A 19,652-nucleotide genomic window follows, 5' to 3' on the forward strand; every position below is an offset into this window, starting at 1 on the left:
AACCATAAGGACCACACTCCCCTTTGTCTAGTTTATGGATGGATGAGTAGAAAAATAGGGGAAGGAAACAAACAAACAAGCAGACAAAGGTACCCAGTGTTCTTTTTTACTTCAATTGCTCTTTTTCACTGTAATTATTATTCTTATTATTTTTGTGTGTGTGCTAATGAAGGTGTCAGGGATTGATTTAGGTGATGAATGTGCAACTATGTAATGGTACTGTGAACAATCGAATGTACGATTTGTTTTGTATGACTGCATGGTATGTGAATATATCTCAATAAAATGAAGATTAAAAAAAAAAAAAAAAAAAAAAAGGCTTTGCCTTGCCCTTCCCTCCCTCTGACTTACACCGAACTTGAGAACTCTGGTTAAAGAGCCAGCACTGCCTAGGGTGCATCATTTGAGGGTGGGGAGGGAGAAGAGGATGGGCCAAGCCTTCCATAAAGTCTTGAGACTTGAAGACTGCTCTGAGCAGGCACCTAAGCAAATATTAACACTCACCAATGAATGCCCTAAATCAAGAAGCCAAGGTCTCTGGGCGTTCAGGGTGGACCAGGGCGAATTCAAGCAGTACCACACTGAACAAGGACTCTTGCTCATTCCTTGCTGGCAGAACCTAGTGTCATATCCACTGTAATACCAAACATAGGGGGCAGGAGAGATCAGTGGGTGTTGACTGACCAGCCTGCATTCTCCCTTCTCAGAAACGATACCTTGATTTTCCTTTGGGGGACCACCTCCTTCCCCATTCTCAGACTGGGTTTTGATGGGGTCAAGCCCACCCATTAGCTCTAGTTGGAGGACATGTGACTATGCCAGTCAGAGAACAGCAGTTGGCAAGGGCCTGGTCCCAAATCCAGCCCAGTCAGGACTCTCTGGAACTTTTGTTGCCACTACTGGGAAGAGAACTTCCATTTCTTTTCCAGCTGGGTTGCCACGCTGGTAGAATGTAAGCCTCCTGCTGCTGGTGGCCAGCTTGCCACCCTGAGGGGAGCACTGCTGGAGAATGAACCTGACACACTGGACACTGAGCTGGCAGAGGAGACGCATGGAGTCTGGATGACACCTTTGAGCACCTGGATCTAACCATGCCTTAAACTGCTCTAACCTTGGACATCTCATTTACATGATTCTAGGCTTTCTTTTTGTCCCCCCATATGAAAGTTTGATTTGGATTTTTGTCACTCCAAGCCAGAAGTCTTAACTAACCCATGTCATAAATTATATATAGTTCTCATTACAAAGTGCGGTTCAGCCTTCCTCAACAGATCCTTTTGTCTTAAAGTGCTGAATTGTAAGGTTGTTCTACAAATCAAATGAGACTCTACATGAAAAGAACCTAGTATTATCTTCAACACCTAGAAAGAACCCAGTAAATATTAACTACAGGAAAGAAGAAGGGAGGGAGAGAAGAAGGAGTGCTGAATTAAAAGAACTCTGAAGCCCTTAGGGTAATCTTCCAGGAAACCTCAGATGCGATCAGGTTCCCCTGCTCTAAATGCCTTAGCTCCCTGTACTGTTCCTTCATAATTGTTCACCATTGTCATAATTATTTCTGTGATATTTTGATTATTGTCTATCTCCCTCACGGAGCTGGCAGTCCTACAAGGGCAGTGATTTGCTCCTTAGCACCTAGTCCCTATGTGGCACTCAGCAAACTTATTGAATGGATTGTCACATATAATTACCGAAATTGGATTGCCTCTCCTTGATTTTAGGGGGGGCTAGGATTGTAACAGAATTGGCAAAATCAGGGAAGGTGGCCCCTGTCCCAGCTTCATCTCCTGCACTACTCACATCCTTCTACACACACTCACCGAGTTCATTTCTGTTTGGCTGAGAAGCTCTTTACCAAACCACTAGCTCTTTTGTTTTTATTGGACAGTTTTATTGAAGAATTAAATAGTGTGTGCTTGGCTTAATATCTGGAAATCCATGCAGAGGAGTGGATCAGGTCTCTGTGTGATTAACAAGCAGCCTTCCTTGCTCCTGTAGCTTGATAAAATCAACTATTGAACTGGGGTAGGTATTCCAGCTCACTGTGGAATGTACTGGAGGCTGGCGGAAGGCCAGGCCGTGGGTGAGGGCGAGGTTCCGGATGCTGGAGGCTTCTCCGCCTGACAAGAAACAAAAACAGTAAAAGGCAGCCCCTGGACTTTAACCTGAAGCTCCCTCTAGCAGGTTCTGGTCACAGGGGCAGCCTTCAAGCCTGGGCCGTACCTCCAGCTCCCTGTGCACCCCCGCACCCCCCCCCCCCCCCGCCTTGTCACCACCTTGTAGCAGCCCAGGCGGCACGTAGCCCTGGCCCCCCTCCCCCGCCTGCTTTCCCCACGGTGGGGGCCGGTGTCCCCCCGGCCCACGTGACTTCCACTGGCAAGTGACGCTTACAGGCGGTTTACCAATCAGTAAAACTGCCAGAGGCTTTTGTCTGTAATAATCCTTTTCCTGTTGAAAACTCTGGGGATTTTCTACTGTTGCCAATAGTTTTTCAAGTCAGCAATTATGGTGGGGATTATGTAATGGCTGGGTATTAAAAATAGAAAAGACCAGAGTTGCATCTATTTTAACCAAATCAAAACAGAGCAAGGGAGGGTAAAGGAGGAAAGAGGAGGGGGGAAGATGTCACGTGACAAGCAGCAGTGAGATCAGGTCACATGACTGGAGAATCCAGCCCCACAATTTACTGTTCCCTTTTCTTGCCGTTCCATGGCCCAAGCGCCTACACTCCCTTCCTCAGCTTCCCTGGGAGAGGGCCTTGTGGAATTCCGGGGATGCGAGACCCCCCCCCATGGGTAATCCTCCACCCAGCCTTGGTGTATTTGCCTGCCTGTGGCGGGCAGAATGGCTAAAGCAGGGATGGGGAGGGAAGTGGCGGTAGGGGTGGTGGTGTTTGAATTTGATGCCCCCCACTCCCCAAGTCCATAACTCAAGGGTCTTGGTTTCCAGGGTCTTGGGTCTCAGCTTTTTTTCCTTGTTGGCAATGGGAGTCAAGGGGTGGCTTATGGGAGTCTTTAGCATCCCAAATCTATCAGTTTCTTGGCCAAAGCTGCCCCAAATAAACATTTCAATGTAATTAAAAACCAGGTAGCCACGATGAAAACACAGCTTTAAGAAACACCCCACCCCACCCCATCCCTACTGTTCCTGTTACGGCTGGATTGCCACCCCCAAGCCCCCCAGGTGGGAATTCTGGGGCTACCACTGGTATATTCTTGTGTGACTCCATCACCAATCCCACACCGCCACTTTGAGTTAAGTATAGTTGTATTTTTCTAGAGTCCTATTGAGTGACTTTTAAGGACTCGCTAATGGTGAAATGTTAGGTACCAGGTGAGTCTGGAACAGGGGGCATATTTTTGGAAGAAAGACTTCTGAGGGCTGACAGATCACACAAAAACACACTAGCCTTCCCTCCCCAGATTCAGACGCACCCAAGGAGGAAGGTTTTAAGTCAAGCACTTGACAACTTTATAGCCCTTGAGCCTGCATCGAGCCCCATGCAGAAAGCACCTTACTTTGTCTCAGGGAGTGGTGGGTGCTTTGAACAAGAAGCTCATTAATCTCCAAAGACTGAACCCAAATAGTTTGGGTGGAGTTAGGGAGGGAGACCTGAAAGTCTGGATCTTCGTTAGACTCAGGCAGTATTAGAAAGTTGTTTCCTCAGGGTTACTTCCTTCTCCTGCACCTACCCTATCACACTCCATTCTCAGAGTGGTCAACTGTCCTAGGGTGGAAAAGAAACCCAAAGTTCAGAATAATCTGGGTCCCAGCTCCACCCAGCCTCACCCAGTGCTGCCCAGCCTAGGGGAATTGCAGTGAAAACAGGAGAGCTCTAATTATGGAATTTTATACATCACTCAGTAGGGGAGGGGGGCTGGGGACCTTCTTTAAGGTCCTTCAGATCACAGTACCCTCCTGGACTGGGAAGTGCCCATGGTGTGGCACCTCTTTCTCATCCTTGTAGGTTTTTAGTTCTCTGTTGCTGGGCTCCTGTCCATATCCTCACCAGAGGCTGACTTCGCTAAGGACCACCAGGCATCCTGGACTTCCTGGTATGGTTCAGACTGTAGTTATTCCACTACACCTGAACATGCCTGGTCAAGTGTCCTGGTCTGGGGTGTGGTCAGTGTCACTGCAGTATCACTTTTCAGTATCTGGACAGGCCAGCCACTCCAGACCATCTGTGTCAGCAGAAGTTGGCAGTCACAGTGCGTCATCTGCCTTCCCCACCCCCTCCCACCTCCTAGGCTTTGGGCAAGGTCAGGAGTCCACCGAAGCACCTACCTGCTTTAGGGGTGGTTAGGGGCTAGAGTCAAGTCAGGACTAAATTGTTAGCAGGGCCACAAAGCAGCCTTTCTACCTAAACTGAACAGTCTGCTGTGTCCTGCTCATCCCCATCCTTTTCCTGAAGGAGCCTCCCTCCCCCTTCCTATCATCAAAACATCTAATGGGCTTCCACCCCTCCAGCACACTCCCAGATCGTAGTGGTGGTGTTTCTGCTGTCTGTTGTTTGAGATAATACAGTGGTCACAAGCTGATAGGGGCAGAGTAAACACATTTAAAGGGATTCTTTAAAAATTCATCTAACAGCATTGACAAATTTGAAAGAGACAGCATGTTTTGACAAATTTCAGACCCAGATGTGCTTATATACGTGGGACATTTCTTGGGGCTATTGACAGTGCAAGGTACACATGATGGGCCTCTTGCAATAACTCCAGTACCAGGGCTCGGAGCTGGACAACACTTGCCCTTTATAGTAGCAACGTCCACTCCTCCCCACCCTCCCCTGCTGTGCTCCAGAAATCAGACTCAGAAATGAGTTTGGGGAATGGGCCAAGACAGGTTAAGGGGCGGCGTCAGGACTCCACCTATTTGCTGAAACTCCCCTGGCTGGAAGTGCGTGGAGGTGGGCGTGGGGAGCAGGCAGGACGTGGGCAGAGGGCGTGTGGCACCTGATGACTCCTGCCACACCTGCTCTTTGTCTTCCAGCAGAAGAGGGGCTAGGGCACAGAAAGAGAAGGAAGAAGAGGAGGAGGGAGGGGAAAGGGGGCAAGAAGGAAGGGGGTCGTGGGGAGCCAGCCGGCTGCGTGGAGCTGGGTGATCGCCAGGTTGACAGGGCTGTGGGTCTGGGCACCAGCCGGGACCAGTGAACCAGGCAGAATCCCCTTTGGGGGTGCTGCTTCCTGGGGGAGCATGCAGGGGATGTCTGGACGTCTGACTCCAGGTCAGCCAGGGTTGCTAAACAAGGGGCAGTGCAGCCCCTCCCCTGTACTCTCAGCACCCTCTTTTCCTTACAAACCTGACAGACAGGCTCAAGCTCCAAGGACCCGGCTCTTGTCACAGATGGAGGCAACTGAGGATTGAACTCACCAGCTTGGCTATGTGCAGGTCCCCGCCTCACTGCACCCAGAATATTGCTACTTCTAGTACTACTAGTATTACTAAGTCTACTTTAGTCAAATTTGTTGTTTTAATTTTTCTCCAAAAAAAATAAAAGAAGTTTTAAAAAAGTTAAAAAATTATTAGCATAACATTTTTCATAGTCTTTTATTATGTTTCAAATCTCTACTGTATTTTACTTATTTTCCCTTTATTCTCAATGTCTCACACCTTTTTTCATGATCAGTTTTGTCAGAGGTTTGTCTATTTTCTTTCTCAATGAACCAGCTTTTGGTTTATCATCTCTGTTGTTTCTTTGTCTTCTATTTGGCTTTTACTTTTTCATCATTTTTAAATTAGTTTTGTAGTTGAAAATTAATACAAAGGGTCACTGTCTCTTACAAACTTTTACAAAAAGATCAACAACCCAAAAGAATGAACAAGGAATTAAAGAAAGACATATAAATGCCTTATAAACCTAAGAAAAGACGGTCCTGGCAAGTAAAACAAGGCGACTTCGACGGTGACTTCTCCAGTGGAGTGGGGAAGAGCAGGAGTGGGGTGGGGGGGGCCCAGGGGCAGGGAGCCTGGCCCCTGGCGGCCCTCTTATTTATTTAGTGGTGTCAGGCAAAGCACAGACCTGTTCCTCCCCTATAAATCGTGACTAATAAAAAATGGCCCCACCTCACTGGCAGTTCTATCAGATCAGTTAGGGACAATGAGGAGGTAAGACACCTGTCTGCGGCCCCGCCCTCACCCCAGGCTCCTCTCCCGCAGGTGGCGGGGGTGGGGTGGGGGGGGTGGGGGGAGTAGGGGTGGGAGCCCCCAGCAGGGCTTCTTACCAGGCTCTGGCCCTTAAAGGAAAATCATTTTTGCTTTCTTTTTAGTTTGCCATGCCTGCTCTTATCTCTTCTTCAGCTACATTCTTATTTTTTTGTTTTGAGGACTTTACAATTCTGTATTCTGTGAAGTGATGGGAAGGGTAGGTGGCTGGAGATAGGACCCAAGAACTGAGGGACAGGAATGGATGTTTTGGCTCAGGATACTTTTATACTCTTAAAGATAATTGAGGACCCCAAATAACTTTTATTTATGTGGATTATCAATTAGAAACTGAAGATTAAAAATACATGTTTTTAAATCATTCAAAAATAACCATAATAAATTCATTACTGTTAACTTACTTTTGATAAAGAAAAACATATTTTCCAAAACAAACAAAAAATATGTAGAGAGAAGAGTAGTATTGCTTTACAAATTTGCAACTCTCTTTAATGTCTGGCTTGATAGGAGACAACCATATGCTCATACCTGCTTCTGTATTCAGTCTGTTGGGATGTGTTGTTTTGGATGAAGTAGATGGAGAAAACCCAGCTTCATACAGATTTGTAGTTAGAAAAAAGAATATTTTTTGTATTTTTCATCATCTTTTTTTAGTGTAGAATATAACATATATACCTAAAAGTGACAACTTTCCAAGTGCAATTTAACAAGTAGTTAGCAAATTTCAAAGAATATCATAGGTTACAATTCCACAGTTTAGTTATTTCCTTATTATGAAATATAACAAATATACAAGAAGATAATATCTTTCAAAGTATGATTTAGTAGATATATAGGTTATTTCCAAGTGATTATGAGTTATAGTACCATAGTTTCAGTCATTTCCTTATTATGAAATCTAACATAATATGAAAAAAAATTTTAATAGACTTTCAGATAATTGTGGATAGTCTTCTTTGACATGTCACTAAAATTGGACAAATGGCAGTTTCTGAAATATTGGTTGCCTTATGGAACTTGAAACCTTATCAAAGAACTTTACATATGCTGCTGTATTATTAAACTCCACTGGTCTGTCTTGCTTTTTGAATGGGTCTTTTACTTGTGCCTGATTTTGTGTGCACACATCATTTGGAAGATAATGGTTCAGTGAGATAATGCTATCAGTTCAGCGAGATCCGATAGTAGTTCAGATCTCACAAATGTTGACACATTTTAGTCTACAATATAAAAAAATTGCATTTATTAACATACCACTGATTTCATTAGAAAAGTCTTTAGATAATTGGGACACTACCAAGCTCATGATATGCATACCAGTTTTCCAAAATTCTTATTTGCATTAAACAGTTCAAATTTTATCCTTGACAGCAAATCCTATTGGTCGTTTTCCTTGAAGTGGCAGGTTCACTTTATTCATTTTCCAGAAAATATCTGCCAAATACCCAAGTCTGAATAGTCATAGTTTGTCAGTAGTTCTTTTTAGTAAAGCTGATGTTTCATGAAAAAGAGCAGCTAGTTCAGCTTTCAATCCATACAATCACATAAGTGCTTCCGGGACTTCGATAGACTGCAAGTGCTTCATGCACTGACTACTAAAAAGATATGTACTCAAGGGTCAAGGTCTAATAAAATTAATAATTATTACCCCATCATGGGCATCCTTATGTGAAGCTGACTTCCCTCGCACCCCAAACTGTGAGTGTGTGCATGTGAGGAACATGACCACTGGCACAGTTTGCTGCCACTTCATTGGTTAGCGTTGAGGCACCAGTGGTTTTACCAACCAATGCTTTTGTAGCATCAGTGCAAATGTCAACAAAGTGAATATGGCAAAAAAAAAAAAAAAGTCTTGGTATTATTATGAAAATAGTTTCGACTTTGTGGACCCCCATGGAAGGGTCTTGGGGTCCCCCAGGGGTCCAGGGACCACACTATGAGAGTCACTGGTCTGGATGACCACAGACACTGATGAGAGCATTGGGCCGCGGACAGGTCAATCAGCCTCCCTTGGCTTTCTCACCTAGAAGGAAGGGCGTGGACAGCCTTGCAGTTCCACCCTCTTGGACCCTGCTTGTCCATCCTGGAAGCCACTTCCAGGATTGGAGCCACTGAGCTCCAGCTCTTGGCTACTTTTCTTCCTCCCTCTCTCCTGTCTCCTTTTCTCCCTGAGGCTTCTCCTCCTCAATTGGCGACCCCCTTGTTGCACATCTTCCTAGTCTTCTGGGTGATCTTTACCCCTACCCTGGTTTTTAACCATCACCTGCAGGCTGAGAGCTCCTAAATCTCTATCTGCAGTCCAGATGTCAGTCCCGGGCTCCAGTTCCATGAGTCCAGCTGCCCCTGGGACCTCTCACCTGAATGCCCAACAAGCGTGTCAAAGTCCGCCTGATTTCCTCATCTCCCTCTACACACTGCCTCCTCTTCCAGACTAGCCAGTCTTGATTAAGCCATCATCCATCCAGATGCTTAGACCAGAAGCCTGGGAGTTCTCCTCCCCTTATCTGGCTCTCTCACTTCCATCATCTAATCTCTCAGGCCTATCAGTTCTGCCTCCTAAATATTTTCCCAATCTCTCCATCCTCTCCAGCTCCACCACCATTGCCTCAAGTCAGGCCCTCAGCCCTTCTCACCTAAACCATTGCAAGAGCTTCCTCCCTGGGGTCCCCTGCTAGCAGTTTCCAACTTGTGCTTCACAATTGGGGTGGAAACCACAAGAGTTATCATCTCACACATTGGCTTTTCATGAAATAAATACATATTGAGCACTTATGACCAACACTGTGCAGGGTGCTGGGGATACACAACAGAGAATACAACAGCCACAGCCTGACTTCCAGGCTCCCAGCGCATGAGGGGCATGAGAAATCCAGGGAACAGGTCAGTAAGAGGCAGTGGATGGGGAAAGGGAACCCGTGGGAGTGTTAGCTGAAGGCTAGCTGTGTCCCAGTGGTGCCAGGGAACACTTCCTAGAGGAAGTGACTGTCACTGAGTGGGAGGTAGCTAGGAGAAGCAGCAGTGTGGTGGTGGAAAGCCTTCCTGGTAGATTTGGCCCTCTCTTTCTTCTGAGGTTCCCCACTGCCTGCAAGGTAAAATCCAAATTGCTTACCATGGAACATGGCCTTGGTGGCCTCATCTTCCACCACTCTCCTATGCTCACCTTACTCAGCTGGAGCTGCTTTCCATTCCCCCAACCCAGCCCTCTCTCATAGTCCCAGGTCTTTGCACAGGCTCTTCTTGGTGCCCTCCACCCTTCCCACCCAATTGCCCACTGACGGCCTGTGAGTTGCCAATGTCACCTGATTTAGGAGACCTTCTCTGACCCCTCCCATGCAGACTTTGTGGCTTCCTGTCCTGTACTACCTGCCTGTGAACGCACACCTGGATTCCTGTGCACTTATCACATTGTCAGAGCTTGCCCACATGTTTGTCTCCCACTCTTGGTCCTACCTGCTAGAGCAAGATGCCAGCTCCTGCCTAGTGTCCCCATCCTCACCCCAGGGACTCCCAGGGTGGGTCTCTCCCACATGCTGCTGGACAAGATTAGACAATTACCATCTCCCTCTCCCCCCAGCAACCTTTACCCCTCCTCCAGCTCTGCATCCTCCCTTTGCCCCACCACACCCATGGAGTGCTCAGCTCTGCTGGACAGGGCCACATCCATCGGGCACCTCTCACCCGCAGGGAGACACTGACACTCCTGCTGGCATGGAGTCAGCTGGCATGGGGTCAGTAGGAGAAGTGCTCCGGGGCTGCCGGTACCCCAAATACCTCAGAGAGCCAGGGGCCTTCACCCCACAGATACATCAAAATCATAAATACCACTCTGCTCAGAATTACCTCCTCTCTACTGAGCAAGGCTTTGTCTGAGTCAGCTCCTTGAGCCTGTCTCCTTCTTCCTTTAGAAAGAGCTCTTTCCCGGAAGGCCTCCCAACATCCTGTCAAAAAGGCTTCCCAAGGGTCTGCCCACCAGAGTGCCAGACAGGTGTGACATGCACCACTCACCATCACTGGCCTGCAGGTGAAAGACATACATGCATGTATTCACTTAAAATAATAAACTATTGAAGCAACACCGAACACATCTTCATCATTTAAAAAATCCAAACAATTTAGAAATATATAGAATAAGAAGTGAAAGTTCCCGTTCCACCATTTCCCCCATCCCAAAGCCTACCCTACAGGTGGGCACTGTTAATTATTTGGCGTGAGTGTCCACACTTCTTTCCTCTGCATTTACAAATATGTGTGACTGGGATATTTGAGACTTCAATCTCTTTTTTTCCTCTCTGAAGCTCCCCCTTTCCCACCCTCACACTCATGGAGCCCGTTACCCCTCAAACAGCTTCCCACCTTTCAAAACAATCAACCTGCAAGTGTCTTCTGGCTTTTCTGCGCCAAAGGCTTAAGCTAAGTGGGAAACCTGAGGATTTGTTGAGTAGCTCAAAGAAAAAGGATTCTCTTGCACAGACTGAATGCCTTGATTTGAAACAAGATGGAAAAAGGATTTCCCCTGGAGTGGAAAGACCACCAACCCTTTTCAACCATCAGTTAGGTTTCTTGTTGGCAGGTGGGAGTTGATTTCTTGCACACCTGAATTTGTGACCCAAGATTCATTCCAGTGGCTTGTACTATTCATATTCTGCCACTTAAATTTTTTAAACAATATATCTTTAAAAATTTTCCAACCGGTAGATATAAATTTATCTCATTCTTTTAAAAATACTGAATACTATTTTTTAAAATATAAAAAAATGTTTATGGTAGGAAGTTCTAACAGTACCAAAGCGGAAAGCAGACGTTCTCCTGCCCTCTGTTCCCACTCCCTATATAACTATGGTTAGAAGCTTCCTGAGGGTTCTTCTAGAAATTCTCTATGCAGATAAAGGCATATATCTATATCTAAATATAATTATTTTTATATACAAATTATGTATTTATTTTTATGTATCAAATTATACATACCGTTCTGCAGCACATTTGATTTTTTATTAATAATTTAACCTTTCCATGCCAGCACATACAGTTAGTTCTACTTCATTTCTTTCAATGGCTGCCCAGGATTCCATGGCGTAGATATGCTGCTTATATTTAACCATTTGATGGGCATTTACAATTCCAAGTTTTTAGCTATGACCAGAAGGGCACTATGCATATAATAATGGCTAGCATTTACCAATCATGGGCACTGCTTTACTAAGTCACTTAACCCTTACAGCAACCTGATGAGATAGGCCCCATTACTGCTCCTACTTCACGAATGAAGAAACAAAATCACAAAGAGTCAAGAACTTTTCCAAGATCACTCATCTGCTAGGTGGTAGATCTGGGATTTGAACCCTGGCAGCCAGGTCCCGAGCCTACCCTCTAGATTACTACACCATGGCCTCTCTGTAGGGCTCTGTGCACCTGTCCTAATATATTCACAGAATACATTATATTGCTACATGTGTAGCAGCGCAATTGCCAGGTTAAGATACATGCATTTTAAGCTTTAATAGTGCTAAATGGTCAAGGACATTATTTTATGAAAAGAGCAATGTGCTTCCTTTAGTAACCAAGGGCAGAGCTCATTTGTTTCCTGAGAAAAGAGGAGTTGTTGCTGTCCCTGTGCTCAGAGGCCCCACTAGGCAAGGCTTTTCCCTCTGCCATGGCCACGGCTTCAGCTTGGGATCCCATATGGCCTTCTCCCCTCTTGGCTGGACTGGGCTCCCAGGAGGCTTGACAACCTCTCTCATGCCCTCCGACTACAGCCAAGTCCACTGGCTGCCAGAGAAATCCACCCCCTCGTGCTCTTCCCTCTCATCATGTTGGTCTCCCGAGTGTGAGGGGAACTCCCAACTAGAAGGCTGCCTGGGACCCATTTTCCTATTTCTTCTGCAAGAGGAGAAAATGCCAGCCATTTAGAGAAGCAATATTGGCCCCTCTTTGCCTCCCTATCCCCAGCTCCCACCCCTAACCACAAACAGGTCAGTACAGGACCTCGAGGTCTTGATCCCCAGCAGTCCTGCACAGCCGTGGGAAGTCAGAGCGTGGGCATGATTTCTCTGTGGTGGTGGCTTTTACAGGGCTTTAGCAATGGTTTTCTCAAATGGCAGCAATTTTACCCCCCACCCGTCACCCAGGGATATCTGGCAATGTCTGGAGACAGTTTTGGCATCTATTGGTAGCTACCGGCAACTAGTGGACAGAGGCCAAGGATGCTGCTAAACAATCTATAATACATGGGACAGCTCCCCCAACAAAGAGTTATCTGGCCCCAAATGTCATTAGTGCTGGGGTTGAGAATCCCTGGGCCATAGAGCAGTGGTTCCTGAACGTCTATTTAAGAGGAGCGGGGGAGTGGCCATCTGGCTGGAATGGGAGTGGCTTGAAGCTGCATTTACATAAAAGGGTAGACACCAATTCCTCTCTCAAAGAACAGAGGATGGCTGGTGGAGTTTGGGGGTGGTGATGTGATAGATCCATTGGTAAGCACTTTCCATATGCACTTGCAGACTGTTTACAAATTAAGGATGATGCAAATGCTACATATCAAACATCACTAGATGTGGCCCAGCTCTTCTCAAAGCAAAACACTTGGACTTACATGCTTTCTTATACCAGAAGGAAGGAAATTTAACTCAGCAAGCTAGAAACTCAAGAAGCTAGAAAAAGAACAAGAAAATAAACTAAAAAAGGGAGCTAGAACTAATTAATTAAGACAAAAGCAACAAGTAATGAATTAGAAAGAAAAGCTGAAGCTTTAATAAATACATTTAATACCAATAAAATAGATGGTTCAATAAGCTTATCAAGTTGAAAATAAAATTAGATACAAGTGGCTGAGGAAACTGAGGAAAAAAAACACATTGATAAAAGAAACCACAAAATGGAATCTCTGCGAGGGGTGAACTGGGGCAGGCTTTTGCCGGTTTTGAATCCTCGGCTTGGGGGATGATGAGTGACCCTGCAGAACAGCCATGCATTCATTCAACAACCATTTCCTGAGCACGTACTGTGTTCCAGGCACTGTCCTCAGACTGGGGGTTACAGCGATGAACAAAACAGACGCAAGTCATTGCCCTCAAAGAGCTGCCGTTCTGAGTCCTAATGAGTCATGTGGTAACAGCAGGTGGAGACCAGTGACATCGAGTCAGCCAAGGCCCTAGCCTGACCGGAGCTCCTGGCTTCCAACATGCTTGTTGAGTGAACAAGGAAAAGCCAAGGCCTGGGTGTGGTGGTGGAGAAGGAGGTGAAGAGGCTCAACTGCCTTCCCACAGTTCTGGATCCAGAGCTAAGAACCAAATCTGCCATGTCAGAAAATGAGCATTTCGTAATCACCCAGAGGGCCTGTCTTCTTCCTGTGTATCAGCGACGTGTCTGAAGGGGTGTCCTGCCATGGGACTGGCTGACCGTATTCGTTTACCCCACCTCTTAAAAATAAGGACTTCATGTGGAGTCGATCCCTCCTATCTAAGGAAAGAAACCTCAGAGTTGCCAGGAACTGGGGCCCTTCCCAACCCTTAGGAGATGCTGTTTGTGGCAGCGTGGATTTCAACAGGGGACATTAGGGGTCACCCACAAATAGCCCTTGGCTTGCTGGGCCCTCTCAGGGCCCAAGTCCCTCTGTGGGCTGTGCAGAGGATTTTCCACAGAAATGCTCTGTGGCCAGTGGCTATCTCCCAACTCTGCTCTTGTCCCTTCTTTGGGCACTAAAGCCTTGTTATAGTGGCTGGGAGGGGAGCTTGCCTTGTCCCTGGCTGTGTGGGAGACGAGAGCAGGAGAGTGCTCAGGAGATTCATGAGATGACAGTCTCAAATGACTGCCTCTGCTCTTGCTGTGGCGCGTGTGTCCTGTCCACCTCGTGCCCGGTGCTGTTCTAAGCACGTTGTATCTATGAACCATTTAATCCTCACACCACGTAGATGAGGCGGGTGCCCCTCAAGTCATCCCATTTCACTTGGCACAGTTGGGGCTCAGCCTCACACAGCCAGGACTTCTCTCCTCTCTGCTCTTTCAGCATCTTGGGCGCACTGGACATGTCCCCATCTATAAAAGGAGAAAAAAAGCAGTTGACTGGTCTTCTTTCCCTGATTCTGATTCCCTTTCCATTTCCAGTGGCTTTTGTATTTTTTTTCTACAGTGGGTTTAGGTAAAATGAGTACTGATTGAAAAGATGTGGACAACGATGAAACTTGCACTTGTTAGATTGGAAGGAAAGGCTACTTTGCCCTCCGACGGTGGTCGCGTGGGGCCCTTATGGTCTGTGGGCCTGGAGGCAGGGCTGCTTGGGTAGCCGATTTGCTGAGACTTGAGAGCTGGTGAGTCAGTTCTGGGACACCGGGGTTCGTGGTCCACGGTTTGGAAAGAGGAAGTGCTGCTCCAGGGGAGGCCGCGAAAAGCCAAGATAAGTTGTAAATGGCGTGAGGTTTGTGGAAGGAGTGGGAAGGGCTCTGTTGGAGCAAAGCAAATTTTGCACCCTTGGCAGAAAGGAAACATTGGCTCATCAGTTATAGGAATCCAGGTTGGCTTTGCCTCTGGATGTGGGGGCACTGACCTATGCTTTAAACAAACAGCCTCATCACTCGACAATGAGTAGTGGCCACAATAGGCCTCTTCACAGGACTGGGTTGTCCAGTGGCCGACGGCACAGCCTCAAGCTGGCCTAGGGCTGGGCTGCACCTGTGGGCTCAGCCAGGCTCTGCTCGGTGGCAGGGGCACAGAAGTGACACCTCCTTCCTTGGCTTTGTGCTGCAAACTTACTATGTACAGCAAGAGAAATGCAAGACGCAGAACTTACTCCTGGTCTAGCTAAACAAGGAGACAGGAAATGTCATGTATGTTCCATGCAAGGGACGTGGGCGCTCAGAGCCAAACGGGAGTCTGGACAGGAACTGCCACCAGGTGGATGGGAAGCAGGGGTGCTGCATCACCTGTGGGCTTTCTGCCAGGACTCACTGCCGTGTTTCTCGTAGAAGCAGGAAAATGAAGGAGAAAATTAAAAATACACACTTAAACCTTGTCAGAGAGATGTATTGTTACTATTGTGGTATATATCCTTTAAGATCTTGTTTTCCTGTGGATAGATGTATGTATTTACACCCACACATATACATTTCACTGCATAAAGGGGTTAATACTGTACATATTGTTCAATGACTTGCCTTTAATACTTAGCAATAAGTTGTGAACAGTTTTCCTTGTCAATAAACTTCTTACGGATCTCTGGCGTTCCACTGTGTACTATATTATAATTTAACTAATTCCTTATATATTGCAGCTTTAGGTTGTTAACAGTTGAGGCTGTTCTATATAAGGCTGACTCTGTGTACATCTTTGTTTTTATCCTTTGGGTACAGTCTTGAAGAGGAATTGCTACACGCTGCCATGTGCCTTCCCGTGTGGCAGAGGAGCCCAGCGGCCGGCAGCCTGCTGCAGAGTCCAGGTGCCGTCCTGTTGATTCCTTGAGTGGACATTTTCTTGGCCTCAGAACTGTAAATTGTATGTTAATAAACCCCCTTCAAAAGCCAAAAAAAAAAAAAAAAAGAAGAATCACTAGATCAAACACTCAGCAAATTTTCAAGGATTTTGATAGACTGCCAAATTGCCTTCCAGAAAAGGTATATCAGCTCAGGCTTTCATCAATCGTCCTGTGAGAGTATCTGCTTCCCTACATCCTTCCTAACACTGAGTATTAGCATTCAGAAGAGTATGTGCAGATTTGATAGACAAAAAAAAAATGCTATTTCATTGTTGCAGCTTCCTTCCTTCCTTCCTTCTTTCCTTCCCTTCCTCCCTCCCTCCCTCCCTTTTTTCCTTTCTTTCTCTCTTAGAAAGTTATGGTCTCTTTTTAACAGGCCAATCAGTCATTGGTAATTCTTTTTTGATGAATTGTCTGGCTGTGTGCTTTATCTACTTTTCTATTTGTATCTACTTTTTGTCTTATTGATTTATAAGAGGACTTTATATCTTCAGGCTATTAACTCTTTGTCTTTCACACATTATAAATATTTTATCCTAAATTGTCATTTGCCCTTTAGTTTTGTTCATTTTATAAGCATTTGTAAATTTAAAATGTCCATGTAATCAAAGTGGTCTGTACAAGTTTTCAAAGCTCCTGGGTTGGAGGCAGCTGTGACAGGAAGCAGAGCTGCCAGCAGGCGGCCACTGCGAGAGTCCAGTATGGCAGGACGAGGGCAGTGCTGGAGAGAACACAGAGCTGGGCAGAATCACGCCAGAGCTGAGCGATGGCCACGATGCAGCAGCCTCAGGCGGGGAGTGAGGAGGAGGAGGAGGCCGGGTGGCTCACAGGGAGCTGACCTGGGCCCCTGCGTGGGCAGGTGGAGAGTGAGCCGCAGTGGGGAAGCAGGAAGAGGGGCCGTGTGGAGCAGCGGGGGCAAGGATTGTTATAACCCCTTGGGATTGTCGAGCTGAGGCTCCTCGTGGAGATAACTCGGTGGTGTTTGGATTTCTAGGACTGGGCTGGTTTCTGAATTTGTGTCAGGCTCAGAAATGCTTTTTTCCACTCCAGAATTATATTATTCACATAAACTCTCTCTTAATACTTTAGTGGTTTCGTTTCTTTTTACATTTAAATGTTAATCTATATGGAATTTGTGTTTTTTGGTAAGTTGCCAGAGTTAAGGATTTAAATTCTTTTCCTTGAAGTCACCAATTATTAAAGTATCTACCTTGCCCTGCTGATCTGAAATTCCACCTTTATCTTACGATAAGTTTCCACGGATATCTGGATCTGTTCTGGGAATCCCTGGTCTATTCCGTTAATTGTCTTTTCCTACACCAGCATCACTCTGTTTTGATCACACTTTATTTACAATATATTTTAATAGGTGCTAGGGTAAAATGTACCTGATCACGTGTCTTTCTTGGAATTTTCCTTGCTCTTTTAGGATGTTTATTCTTCCAGGGGGACTTCAAAATTATTTTTCCAAGCCCTGCTCTTTGGACTGCACAGCGGGAGCTGGGAACATGGGTGACCCAGTTGGGCCTTTTATAAACATCAAACATCACAGGAGGTAGCTTCAGTGGCACTGGACTGTCTTTTTGGTGCAGGAGTCATATGGGCTGTTTGGGAAGAAGCCCCTCTCTGCCACCCATCTCCCCAGGCCTCTGCAGTGCCCGAACTTACGCTCCTGACTGGGGGCAAGTCAACCTGTAGGGGGGTTCCCTGCTAGTCTCAAGGGACCCTGCCCCCAGCCAGCTCCCTCTCCCTGAGGATTTGCTGGGGGTTGTTAGCTAAGCAGATTCCTTAATCTGTTTTCATCTGTTATTTCCAGAAAGAATTCCTCAAAATTACTGGCATTTTGAAGGCTTTTCCTGTTTCTTTTGTGGATGCAAGTTTTTCCTTGTTTCACATTTGCTAGGTTCCTTTCCTTTTTTAAGTGACTTTCGGGGGTTTTTTAATCCAGGAATAACAAACAGAGTCGTCACAGATCCTTGCACACATCCTAAGCTATTGGTGGGAGGTTGTGTGGGGCAGGGGACATGCATGTGTCCCCACACTGCTGTATTTTTCTAGAAGTGCCATAAAAAGGCTTTAAGAAGGGGATCCCAGTTCAGGAATGGCCTTTTAAAGTGGTATGGAGAGCACAGGGCAGCAGCAGGGCGTCACATTCCTGTCCCCTCCTTACTGGCCTTTCGATGCCTCAGTTTCAACAACCGTAAAATGGGAGTTCATAAGCGCACCTGCCTCACGGGTTGTCACGAAGGTTGCATGAGACGGGCCACGTAAGTGCACGAGGTATGTTCGTTGTTGTTTTTGTTGTGATTAAGGACGAGGAGGAAGCAGTGGCTCTTAACTAAGGCTGCGTATCAGAACCACCTGGGGCACTTTTGCAAAACACACATACTCAGCCCAGCCCGATCTAGTGAGTCAGAATCCAGACTTTAAACGCCTCCCCGGGTGATTCTGTTGCTCATTCCTGGCTAAGAACCACTGGGTTGGAGGTGGCCACTGTGAGAGTCCAGTGTGGCAGGACGAGGCCTGCAGTGGGGCAGTGTGGAGAGGACACAGAGCTGGGCAGGGTTAAGCCAGAGCCGAGCAGTGGCCTCGGGCGGGGAGTGAGGAGGAGGAGGAGGCCGGGTGGCTCACAGGGAGCTGACCTGGGCCCCTGCGTGGGCAGGTGGAGAGTGAGCCGCAGTGGGGAAGCAGGAAGAGGAGCTGTGAGGGGCAGCGGGGGCAAGGATTGTTATAACCCCTTGGGATTGTCAAGCTGAGGCCCCTCGTGGAGATAACTCAGCAGTGTCTGGCTGGCGATGCAGTTTGGGGGGCGTTGGTGTGGAGGAAATGGGTAACCCCATGGGCTGCTCATCATGGACACAGAGGGCAGGGGAGAGGAGGGCCAAGGACACTGTGAGATCCCTCTGTGAAGTCCACCTCCAATTCCCCTTATTTTGCCCCCCTAGAAATAGAGAAGAGCTTGTTTCTCGTGTAATAGCTTTCCTGACAAGGACTGTTGCGGGACAAACTCAGTCTTCTCACCTGAAGGAAGTAATAACTGTGGGTCATTTCCTTTCCTCACAGGTCTCAAAGTTGCCCAGGTCCCCTAAAGGAGAGGAGCTTAAAGCCTTATGGATCAGCACCACAGGCAGCACATGTGGTTAGGGACAACGTCTTAGCTTCCGGCATCCCTTCACCCCACCACGCTCTCACCCACACTCAGCCCTGGTAAATGGTTTCCTTCAACCCTGGCTTTCTTCAGGCCCTTGCAGTTACTCTTTGGTAAGAATTTTAGCCAATCCAGTACCTCTTCAGAGACATTTGCATTTCGAATGACAGGTGGAGTCGAAGGTCTTGGAATGAATTATTCGTTTGCTCATTCTAGAACAATGCTATCTAATCGTACTTTCTGAGACGAGGGAAATGTTCTCAATCTCTGCTGTCCAATATGGTAGCCACCAGTCACACGAGACTACCGAGCCCCTGAAATGTGGCTACTGTGACTGAGGGACTGAATTTTTAATTTAAATTGACAAATGAAAAAACAGACACTGTTGCTTTGCATTCCTGAGATCAGTTAGATAAGGACACTAGCCCTGAGTGTCCCCCAAAGGTAGCTTTTTTAAAATGCAATTTTATTGAGATATAATCACATAACATACAGTCATTCAAAGTGTACAATCAGTATCGTCATATAGTTGTGCTTTCATCACCACAAACTTTGAACATTTTTGTAACTCCAAAAAATAAAATAAAAATTAAAATAAAGAACATCCAAAATGTCCTATTCCCCTCCTCCCCCATTGATTATTTACTTTTTTTAATACAGTTTAATTGAGATATAGTCACACACCCTACACTCATTCACAGTGTACAGTTATTTAGTTATTCACAGCACCATCATATAGTTGTGCGTTCATCACCAGAATCAATTTTTTAACATTTCCCTTACTCCAAAATTAAAATAAAAGCAAAAAGAACGCTTAACTCTTTCCATCCCCTCCATCCCACCCTATTCTTCATTTAATTTTGTCCCCATTTT

At 46.4% G+C, this 19,652-nt stretch overlaps 1 long non-coding RNA gene across 1 annotated transcript in view; it reads left to right on the forward strand.

Annotated features, from left to right (window-relative positions):
• Positions 1–19,342, forward strand: part of LOC119512488 — a 68,901-nt gene extending 49,559 nt beyond the window's left edge. Inside the window, exons 5-7 of the long non-coding RNA XR_005212392.1 lie at positions 15,510–15,595; positions 17,821–17,911; positions 18,695–19,342. This is a non-coding gene — a long non-coding RNA (uncharacterized LOC119512488). The remainder of the gene's footprint in view (positions 1–15,509; positions 15,596–17,820; positions 17,912–18,694) is intronic.
• Positions 19,343–19,652: the final 310 nt, after the last annotated feature.

The sequence above is a fragment of the Choloepus didactylus genome, chromosome 17 (genome assembly GCF_015220235.1).
Source record: "Choloepus didactylus isolate mChoDid1 chromosome 17, mChoDid1.pri, whole genome shotgun sequence".
Classification (NCBI taxonomy): domain Eukaryota; kingdom Metazoa; phylum Chordata; class Mammalia; order Pilosa; family Megalonychidae; genus Choloepus; species Choloepus didactylus.